Source organism: Miscanthus floridulus, chromosome 8 (assembly GCF_019320115.1).
Source record: "Miscanthus floridulus cultivar M001 chromosome 8, ASM1932011v1, whole genome shotgun sequence".
Taxonomy (NCBI): Eukaryota; Viridiplantae; Streptophyta; class Magnoliopsida; order Poales; family Poaceae; genus Miscanthus; species Miscanthus floridulus.
This window is the reverse complement of record NC_089587.1, coordinates 173,630,992-173,641,744: the sequence shown is the minus strand read 5'-3', so window position 1 is coordinate 173,641,744 and position 10,753 is coordinate 173,630,992.

The following is a 10,753-nucleotide window of genomic DNA, read 5'->3' as shown; positions in this document are numbered from 1 at the left end:
ATGATCTGAGAAAGAGATATTGGTGGACCAAAATGAAAATAGAAATAGCTCAATATGTGGCCAAATGTGATACTTGCCAGAGAGTCAAGGCGGTTCACATGAAGACTGCAGGTCCATTACATTCATTGCCAGTTCCATCTTGGAAGTGGGAAGATATCTGTATGGACTTCATCGTGGGGTTGCCTAGAACATCTGCATGCTACAATGTAATATGGGTTATTGTTGATCACCTAACTAAGATAGCTCATTTCTTACCAGTCAGAGATAAATATCAAGCAGAATAGTATGCAAAGTTTTATCTTGATAGAATCTTCAGTCTGCATGGGGCACTCAAGACCATTGTCTCTGACAGAGGGTCATTGTTCGTATCCAAGTTTTGGAAAAGTTTACATGAGTCTTTGGGAACTAAACTTATCTACAGTTCTGCTTATCATTCGCAAACAGATGGACAGACTGAAAGGGTAAATCAAATTCTTGAAGATATATTGAGAGCATGTGTCCTTTCCTATGGTGCTAAATGGGATGAATGCCTTCCCTTAGCTGAATTCTCATATAACAATAGCTATCAAGAGAGCATTAAAATGGCACCATTCGAAGCATTGTATGGCCGTAGATGTTAGACACCTTTAAATTGGTCAGAAGCTAGAGAACGATGGTTCTTTGGACCAGGATGTGGTCAAGGAAGCTGAACAGAAAGTTAAACTCATACAAGCTAATATGAAGGTAGCTCAATCCCGATAGAAAAGCTATGCTGATAAGAGGAGACGACCGCAAGAATTCAAAGTGGGAGATCATGTCTACCTCAAGGTATCGCCGATGAAAGGAGTTCATCGTTTTGGGATTCGAGGAAAGTTGGCTCCCTGTTATGTTGGTCCTTTTCAAATCCAACAACGATGTGGACCGGTCGCCTATCGCGTCAAGCTACCAGATCACATGTCAGCTGTGCATGATATCTTCCATGTATCCTAGTTAAAGAAATGTCTTCAAGTACCTAACCAAGTGATCGACTTTGGTAATGTAGAACTAGAGCCTGATTTGACTTATGCCGAGTACCCTATTAGAGTCCTAGATCAGAAAGATCGAGTCACTCGAAGACGTACAATCAAGTTCTACAAAGTACAATGGAATCAACACACTGAAGATGAAGCTACTTGGGAGTCCAAGGATTACTTAGAAGAAAACTTTCCTGACTTCTTTGCTTCTATCTAGTTGCAATACTTTGTCTATATTGTAACTTGTTTCTTTTGTCAAAAGAATGGAAAACCTCCCTCACTAGCCTTTTGAATAAAGTTATAATGTGTTAGCTTGACACATTTCCTTTTCCATTACTTAATCTTAAGTTTTAAATCTTGGGACGAGATTTCTTTAAGGGGGAAGGGTTGTAACACCTCTGGTGTTTTGACCTAGCATTAAAAATTGACATGTCATCATATGCATTGCAAAGCATTCATAAAGTAGGAAATTTTGAATGCATTCACTAAATAAGCTTTATTTCATAGTTGTTATTTTATGTGATGTAATGTGATTCAAAACTCTAAATAAAGATCATGACCACAAGGGTCAAATTTCATGTGATCATGTAAGACCATGTGTCAATTGACTCAAATAACCCTAATGGGCCATGTTACTGGTCAAAAATCATATTTAAGTAAAAAGGTAAACAAATCAAATTTGAATTCAAATTCAAACCATAAAAGTCCTTTTTGCCCCTTTTTTCTAGTTCAAAAACATTTGGAATTTGGGGGTGTGAACAAAAAGCAAAGTTGAAGTTTATTTTATAAGGATCAACTTTGGTATTCAAAGTTTTTGAAGTTTACATATAAAATTTGGAGTAATTTTGAAATTATTCAAATGCTCAAATGCACCCCAAATTCAAATTTTTCGAAATGAAGGCAGAATTTGAAAATGTTCATTTAAGCAAAGTTGTAGAACTTGAAATGTTGAGCAACTTTTATTTTTGGAGATTTTCAACTTCTTTAGAAAATTTGTGAGTAATTTGCAAAATGGACTCAGTGGCAATTCTGTAAATATTTCAAAATTTTCGTTGACAGCAGAGCGCCATCGCCTGCTCGCCCCCGAGCTACCGCCACCGATCGTCTTCACTGCTTCCTCACACGGTGACACATCCTTGTCTCCTTGGCGACTTCGTTCAGGAGCTGGCGAAGCTGGACACGCCCTTCTCCTTCTATAAATAGGAGCACCGCCGCCGTCGTCCTTCTTTTCCTCCCATCGGTTCGCCGCCGGTGACTCTGCCGCGCTCGCGAAATTCATCCTCACCGTAGCACCTCACGCCAATTGCGCTTACCTGTTCATCCGCCTTGCCCTGACGCTCCTTCTAGGTCTGCTCGCCTCGCCTCTAGCAGTCCAGCGCCACCGCACGACGCCTTCTTCCTCGGAGCCGGCCGAAGCACCGCCACCATTGACCTCGCCATGGCTAGGACGCTCTAGCCCGTCTCCGCCTTCACCAAGCACACCATTGTGTTCACGGTGAGCTCCTAAGCATGATGCTCTCTCCATTTTACTCTCTACCGTGCTGTAGCCGACAGTTGTACCAGTGCGTCGCCGTGCCCGCGCCACCGTGGCCGCCATGGCTGACATAGAGCTTCCTCCGGTGCATTTGAAACAGTTCTGAGGGTCGGGTTAGGTTTGCGGGACGTTGTAGATCATGTTGGTGCTATTCGTCTCGCTGGAGACTCGCCGTCGGCGCAGTTTTGGCCGACTGGTGATGGCAGCGCCACCGTATCCTCTGTTTGTGTCGCTGACGAACGGGCCCAGGCTGTCAGTGAGAGAAGGGAGAGAACAGTGAGTTTTGATATTTTCTAGATTTTGAATAGTGCTGTAACTTTGGAAATTTATAGGAAAATAATTATAGCTCCAAAAATTCTAAAAATTTGTGTGTAGCTTCTATACATGTTCTATTATGGTTTAAAATATGAAACTTGAAATTTGAATAAATTTTTAATGTTAAAAAATTCAGTCAATTAATTGATAAATGTAATTTCCATGATTTTTGTAGACCACTGTATAACTTAAAAATTATGAAATTTGTTTTGGTATACTAATTTGTCATGAGAAAGCTTACATAAAATTTTGAGATCATTTAGAACAAGTTCATTTTTGGGCTTATTTCCAAATTAATTCAAAGATGAATAAAAGTAAACCCTAAGTGTTAGGTTAGAGTTTGATCTTAATTTGGTCATGTTTTGTGACCAGTAGGGTTTCAAGATCAATTTGACTAAGTCACTTGTGTGGTCCTTGATGATAGAATTGTAGGTTGGTTTTGTTGGCTTGCAACTGTACCGTGAAGGAAAGTTGTATACAAGGTGTTATTATATTTTATGCACCATGAAAGCATCATGTTTACATTATCATCATGTTGAAGCATATGTTATTATTTCATGTAGAATCCAAGAGTGAACCGATCCTAGTTGAACAAGTTGTGGAAGAATCCCTGGTTGTCTCGGGATTCGATATTTGTGGTACTGATCCGGAACCCAAGATCGTCAACGAAGGCAAGCCCCGGTTTATGCATTAAACCATTACCTTGTTTACTTTGAAAAGTTTATCACCTATGTTACCTATTGCATTAAGTTGATTAATTCAAATGTTACCTACTTGATGCATTGCCTACCTTGTTAATTGTTTACCATCCTTGAAGATGATTTCATTTACAAAGGCGTAGAATGCTTAGTATGCTTTATGGCAGGCTTTTAAAGTAAAAAGTTTCGATACAATCAAAGATGGCATACTGGCCAAAGAAAGAAAGAAGATAGAATGAACTAGAGACTAGTCGGGTGACTTATCTTGAATGTTGGGTAATGTTGCCGACTACGTCGCATAAAGGCCACTCATTGTGGATCTTCTGAACGAGACACTTTGTAGTACTGGTCACATACTCCGGTAAGCCTACTTTGGCTAATCTGATACTAAGACGAATGCCCACGCACTAGGAGTGGAGAGATGGCGAGAGTAGCGTGTACCCTTGTGGTTGGAATGTGGCCGGATTTGAGGTGTGCTATGCTCTCGGGTGGCGTGGAGATGGCTTAGTATAGGAGGATCCTATAGCGAGGTTGATATATGCAAGATTAAGTTCTACATATGTCGTGTGATAAGGAATCCCCAGCTGGGACTTGAATCAATTTGAATTACCGGTGCTCCACGGATATGGGACTCGATTCATTACAGAAGCAATGCAGAACTGGTGAATTACTAAAACTTGAGAAAAGGAATGGAATGAGAAGGATTGGAACATGGGATATGAACACTTAGCTTGAGATAATGAACTAAGAAGATTTAGGGGTAAAACTTGAAATTAGAATCAAGAATAGTAAGCTTTTGGCAAAGAACTTTTGAATCTTGCTACATCCTTACCTTGCCCCAACACCTGCATCTCCAAAGTATTCCACCCCTTTTACGTCGGGTCAGTCTTGTTGAGTACTTTTGTACTCAGGGTTTGTTAACCCTTGTTGTAGGTGAGTCGCATGCGCAGGCTTGTTTTGGTCCCTGCTGCATGTCTGTGTTCAAAGTCAATGACGATGAGGAAAGATGAATGGCCTTTGGATAAGGCACTAGTTTGTATGATAAATAAAGTTAATGTAATATTATCCCGCTACTATAGTTGTATGACACTTATGGTTTTGTAAGTTTGAAACAACTGGTTTGTGAACTATGTTATCGTAAGACTTCCGCTATATTTTACTCTGATGTATATATTTGAATAAACTGTTGTAATCTACAATGTCTGTGATTGGGATCCTGTTTGGAAAAGATTCATGGATGATTCGGGTTTCCTGAGGACACTCGACAGACCTGTTAAGCTGTTGGAAACTCATGTACGTTATCAGAGGTCTGTTGAGACAATGATAGGTGCACGTGGGCCTGATTTCTTAGGAGGTTCTGCCATCAAACCCCCCACTGACGTGACCTTGGTCGGGTCCCCCATCATCAAGGCTCTCGAGGAGAAGAGCCACTGGAAGAAATCTGCATGCAGCTCCATCCTAAGGAAAGCCTCGCAGATGGTGATAAAATCAGCGATGTGCAGCACCCCCATCGGATTAAGATGCTGCAGCTCCAAACCCCACTCATTGAGGAGGCCACGCAGGAACCAGTGCGCAGGGTATCCTAGCCCATGCTCATGGAAGGTGAGGAAGGAAACCACCTCATCGGGCCAAGGTTGCGGGGACTCCTCCTGCCCGAGAACCCTCCAGTGCGCCACCTCCTTCGGCGGTAGAAATCCCTTCATAATGAAGGCCTTCAACACCGACTCCCTCACAGTGGATGACCTCCAGTTCGACATTACACCCCGAGGATTGGTGAGCTCTTCTCTCCTCACTCTCTCCCCTTTCTTACCTAGAAACCACCACGGCTCTTAGGAATGCTCATGACAAGAAGGAAGAGGAAAGACGGTGGCAGATCAGGAACAGGCAAAAGAATGGGTCAAAAACCCTTTCCCCTCTCCAACTTAAGGAAAAGGGAACATCAGTTAGGGAATGACACGTCGATCAGGAGAAGGCAAAACGATGGAGTGAGGAACTCTCTCTTTCCCATTTAATGCAGATGAGATGCCCCCTGACCGATGAGACGTGCCTTGCCTGATGGAACGGCTCCTAATCAGACGAGATGTGGCCTGGGCTGGACCCACCACTACCGCATGACCAACCACTACCACACATCGAGCACAAAAACCGAAGCGCCATCGCACGTGGCGACACCCCGCTTCCCCAGGCTAGGCCTCGAGAAACCCAAACATGATCTCCGCCGGGGGAGATCACCAGGCCCCCTGAGTCGATCGAATCACTCAGGATAGACACCAAGAGACAGGTAAGGAAGCAAAGGGGCACCTCATGTAGGCCATGCTGACTCTATCATGAAAGATGAGCACGGGTCCCGGTCGAACATTTTCGACTAAAGCTCTCTGAACCCCGTCACTCAGGTCATCAAGGTGAGCATGTGTTCATTAATACAAAAACTGTTCACACAAGGGCTCACCCATGATTGACGAGCGCAGGTCCCGATCGGACATTTCTGGCTGAAGCTCTCCAAACCCCACCACTCAAGCCATCAAAGTGAGCACTACGAACCCCCTCTATTTCCTTACAATCATTTCATACATCTATACACGCATTCATTCCATACGCCTGAACCTCCAGGACGATTCGGGTCCTAAATCGTCCGAGGGCTTAGGAACTAAGCATCGCACGTGCAGCAAAATGCATCACAATGTTTCATGTTGCATCACGAAGCGGCAGTTGTCTCATTCAACATGAGCAACCAACAAAGCCAGGGGAGAAAAACGTAGATGAGCCCCATGCTGCCCTCGCCTAGACTGGTAGACCGGGTCATCTCAACCTTCTCGTTCGATCCTGAACCTCTCGCCAAACCCACAGAATCTCCATCGAGGAGAGGCCGTTAGGCCACCCAGGTCAGTCTCCAGAACGACCCAGGCATCTGTCGGGTTGTAGGTAAAGGAATAGTGGAATGTCACAAGAGGGCTATGTCGACCCCGTCACGAATGACAGACTCAGATTCCACTCGATCACACCCGTTAGCGAACTCACCGAGCGTGTCACTCGAGCCCGAGCGATCGGGACAAGTGACAAAACTCAACTCCTCTGGTTATGAGGAACCGAGGATGGGGTAATGCACACAACTCACACCGACCCCTACTAAGGACCAACAGGGCTCGGGGGCAAAAGACAAAAAGTCTAGGACCGCGACCCTGAACTCGCCCCTTCCGACTACGCTCTAAAAACCTAGGTTTGTGACCCCGATCTCGCCCCATCCGGCTACGCTTCTAACTACGCTCCAAAACCTAAGGTTTGCGACCCCGATCTCGCCCCATCTAGCTATGCTTCCGACTGCGCTCCAAAAAAACTAGGTTTGCGACCCCGATCTCGTCCCTTCCGGCTACGCTTCCAACTATGCTCCAAACACCCGGGTCTGTGACCCCGATCTCGCCCCATGACTTCGACTCACTCGATCCCACGGCGCACATCGACACTAGGATCAGTGAGCTCTGTCTTGTCCAAGACATGACTCCGACTTGCTCGATCCCACAGCGCGCATCGATGCCAGGATCAGTGAGCACTGTCTCATCCAAAACTAGCTACCTCACCCGATCCCACGGCGTGCATCTATGCTAGGATCAGTGAGCTTTGTCTCATTCAAAACCCTTGACTAACTCCCTCACTCGATCCCATGGTGCGCACCGACTGCTAGGATCCACAAGCTCTCTCTCACCCAATCTCTCAAAAAACAAACTAAAACCCACCTCGGCTGCACAAATGACACCTTGGGCGATAAAACTCCGTCTCAAAATAAAACTCCCCCACTGATAACACAGGAAACCCCCCAGATGGTTCTGCCCAAACCGCTCGGGGGCTACACCCGTGGGTGTGCTCGCGCGCACCCGCCAGTAAGACAAAAATCCCCTGGAGGATTCTGCTCGAATCACCCGGGGGCTCGGGGGCTCCTGTCGGGTGTATAAACCAAGGGTCCCTCGGGGACCGGCTTGCACGCCAAGGCTCAGCCCAAGCCGACAGCACGTAACTCATGGACTGGCCCAGGAGTCTAAAATGATAGGCCAGAAGGGTGGCCCAGTCACTAACCGAAAGGTCTGGCTGAAGAGGAACAGCACCCGCTCGTCGGCTGCTTTGGCCCACCTCTCCGACCGGAGTGTTTGCTTCGACTCCAGCCACCACCGGACGGCCTCTCCGGTCAGAAGGCCTGGCCCAAAATGCTACTTCTAACTCTGACCCCACGTCTCCGACCAAGGATCGTAGGAACCCTGCTCACCGCTCTTCTCCGATCGGCGCACTCAGAGTTAACTAGAGCCATCCGACCTAGGATGCTCGCTCTGTAGGAACTAGGAGACGTGCGGAGAAAAGCAAGGCAAGGCTCACAAGTCAAAACCACTGTACTAGGGACCATACCCTGCATGGAACAGTACTCTGCAGGCACCCTGACACAAACAGTATTGTAGGCACCGACATCTCCCTCTACAGTATTGTAGGCGCCGCTAAAACTCCCATACGATAAGGCCCCCTCCCACGTGCCTCTGGGCATTGATAGCGTTATGGGTGCCGGGATTTACCGTACCGGGTGAACGTGGTGAGACTCCTTATATGCCTCTAGGCATCAAACAGTATTTGCAAGTACCGATGTCTACCATCCCTAAAAAAGGCAGCATGACCTTCCACATGCATCTGACGTTCTACAGTAACATCAATAGTGTTGTAGGCGCCTACCATTATCTTGTACCTGTCGGTATGGGCAACAAGGCTTGATAGGCGTGGGCAACAAGGCTCGGTAGCATACATACCCTCACCCTCTCACTTGTAAAGCCATCCTCTTTATCTATAAAAGGGGATGCACCTCCTCAAAAGAGGAGGGCTCTTCAAAAAAGATAACAAGCACCGATCAAGTTCACTAGCTCACAACCACAGAACCTCCGGGTTCATACCCCAAGCACACACTTGAACACTTAGCTCATAGCGTGGCTCCTGTTGCTCTTGGCCCTACCGACTAGAGCTGATCGGACCTCTTGTACACCCCATCTTTCTTCTTCTCGTTTGTAACCCCACTACAAACATCGAGCACCTGGACTTAGGAATAAAGTCATTGACTGACCCAAACTGGACGTAGGGCACGTTGCCTAAATTAGTATAAATCCTATGTTATCGAGTGTTAGGCCACCTCCGATCACAGCGTACGGCAAAAGTGCAAATATTCACTAGTTGGTCACTTTCTGTACCGACAGGTGTCCAATTGTGTGGACGAGGTTCGTGCAACACCTCTTAGCTATTGAACCACCAAGTGTTGGTCGACACAACGAGGACTAGCGTGCTGGCAAGCACGTGAACCTCGGAAGAAAAATTAGTTGTCTCTTGCCCTTTGGTATTCTCCTGGTGATTGATTTAGTATTCATCTTGTGATTGGTTCACTCCTCTACACGGCGGTATAATCACCCTACTCACTCATTTATACTCTTATAAACTAGTTGTGGCAAGCTCTTTAGTGTAATTAGAATTGAGAGCTTGCTTTGTTATTTTAAGTTCATCTAGTGGAGCTCTTTAGAGTAGTAAGATTGAGAGCTCTTAGTGAGTAGTAACATTGTAAGTTGTGTGCCTAGTAACCATTGCAACTAGAATTATTGGATAGGTGGCTTGCAGCCCTTATAGAGCTAGAGCAAGTTTGCATTTCGCTATTTGTCATACTAATCAAATTGCTCTTATTGATTTGTAGATTTTTAAATAGGCTATTCACCCCCCTCTAGCCATATTAGGACCTTTCACCGTCGTGGTCCTACGTCGTTACGCGAACCCTGCGGTGGCCCTACGACCTAGCGGACACCCCTCCGCCGCCGCCGTGCCTCCCCGGCCGGTCTTTGCCGCAGTCGGCTCGTCCCCATCGTAGTGCTCTGCCTCTAGAGACATACGTGCGTGAATTAGGTGATAGACAGGGGGTAAATGAACTTGTCAGTGGGTGTATGAAATAGTAGTTGGACCTTGTCATAGTTAGAAGGAAATCTGGGGGTCTTTTGTAAATGTTGTCAGCGCGCGGGCCGCGCTCTGTCTAGGCCGGCCTGCTGTCACTCATGTCCGCGTGCGCCTGGGCCGCGCTCGTCGGTCATAGGCCGTGCTCCCGCTGTGGGCCGATGCTGGGCCAGCCGCTGCGCGCGCGGTTGCGTCCGCGTGGTTCGACGACCTCCACTGGGTCGTCCGCGCCGCCTGTCCCCACGCTGGGCCGCCACGCTCGTTCCCACTGAGCTGGGCCAGTTCGGACCCAGGGATTCTTTCTCTTTTTTCGGTATTTTGTTAATTTTAGTAATCAGCTGAATGTTTGGAAATTGGTAATAAATCATAGAAAAATCATAAAAATACCAAATTAATTTTGGTAGTCTCCTAAAATCATGATCTACCTGTTAGTATATTTTGTTCCCATAGTGTGATAATATTCTTGGAAGCTATATAATTAATTTAAGGTACTTAATAGTGTAAAAATATAAACTTGTAGAAATTGTTGTCATAAATTGGTAATAGTGTTGAATCTAAAATTTATACAGTAGGCTCCTAGCAATATTAGGTGCTCATTGTAATTTTTGTAGCTCAATAATAATTAGTTTGCTAGGTAGATAATGATGCTCTATTTCAAATAATAGTTAAATCGATAGAATGAAATAAAGAAACAACCTTGGTTTATATAACTAAAATAATTGTTGAGAAATAACGCCTTATTCGACAACGTAGATACGTAGACCACTGTTAGAGCTATCTCGTTAGCTTGTTAGGCGTGATTGGATTTCTAAGCATTTCGACTGTCGTTGATTATTTACATCTATGCATTTGCATCAATGCATATCATCTAGGTACTATGATGGATTAACGGATCAAGTGAAGGATGAGTGGGAATCTGCAGATGGTGTGATGGTATTCTCTCCAGGGATGATGCGATGGGCTTTCTATTCAGATGATGTGGATGATCTGAAGATGCAGATACTAACTTTTTAATATATCTTACCCAGGCAAGCCCCGGTGCAGAACCCCTACTTTTCGGTAGTTTAAATTATATTTGTGCATTAAGTTTTAAGGAGTTAAATGAAACCCACTTGTATATATGTATATGAGTCTTACTAGTATGACAGGATCGTGTAGATTGCTATGCTACATGACTCCGGTAGAAGTCGAGTGATGGCTGTCACTCGTGAGAAATAAGAATTATATTATTGAATTATTATCACTTGGAATATATAAAA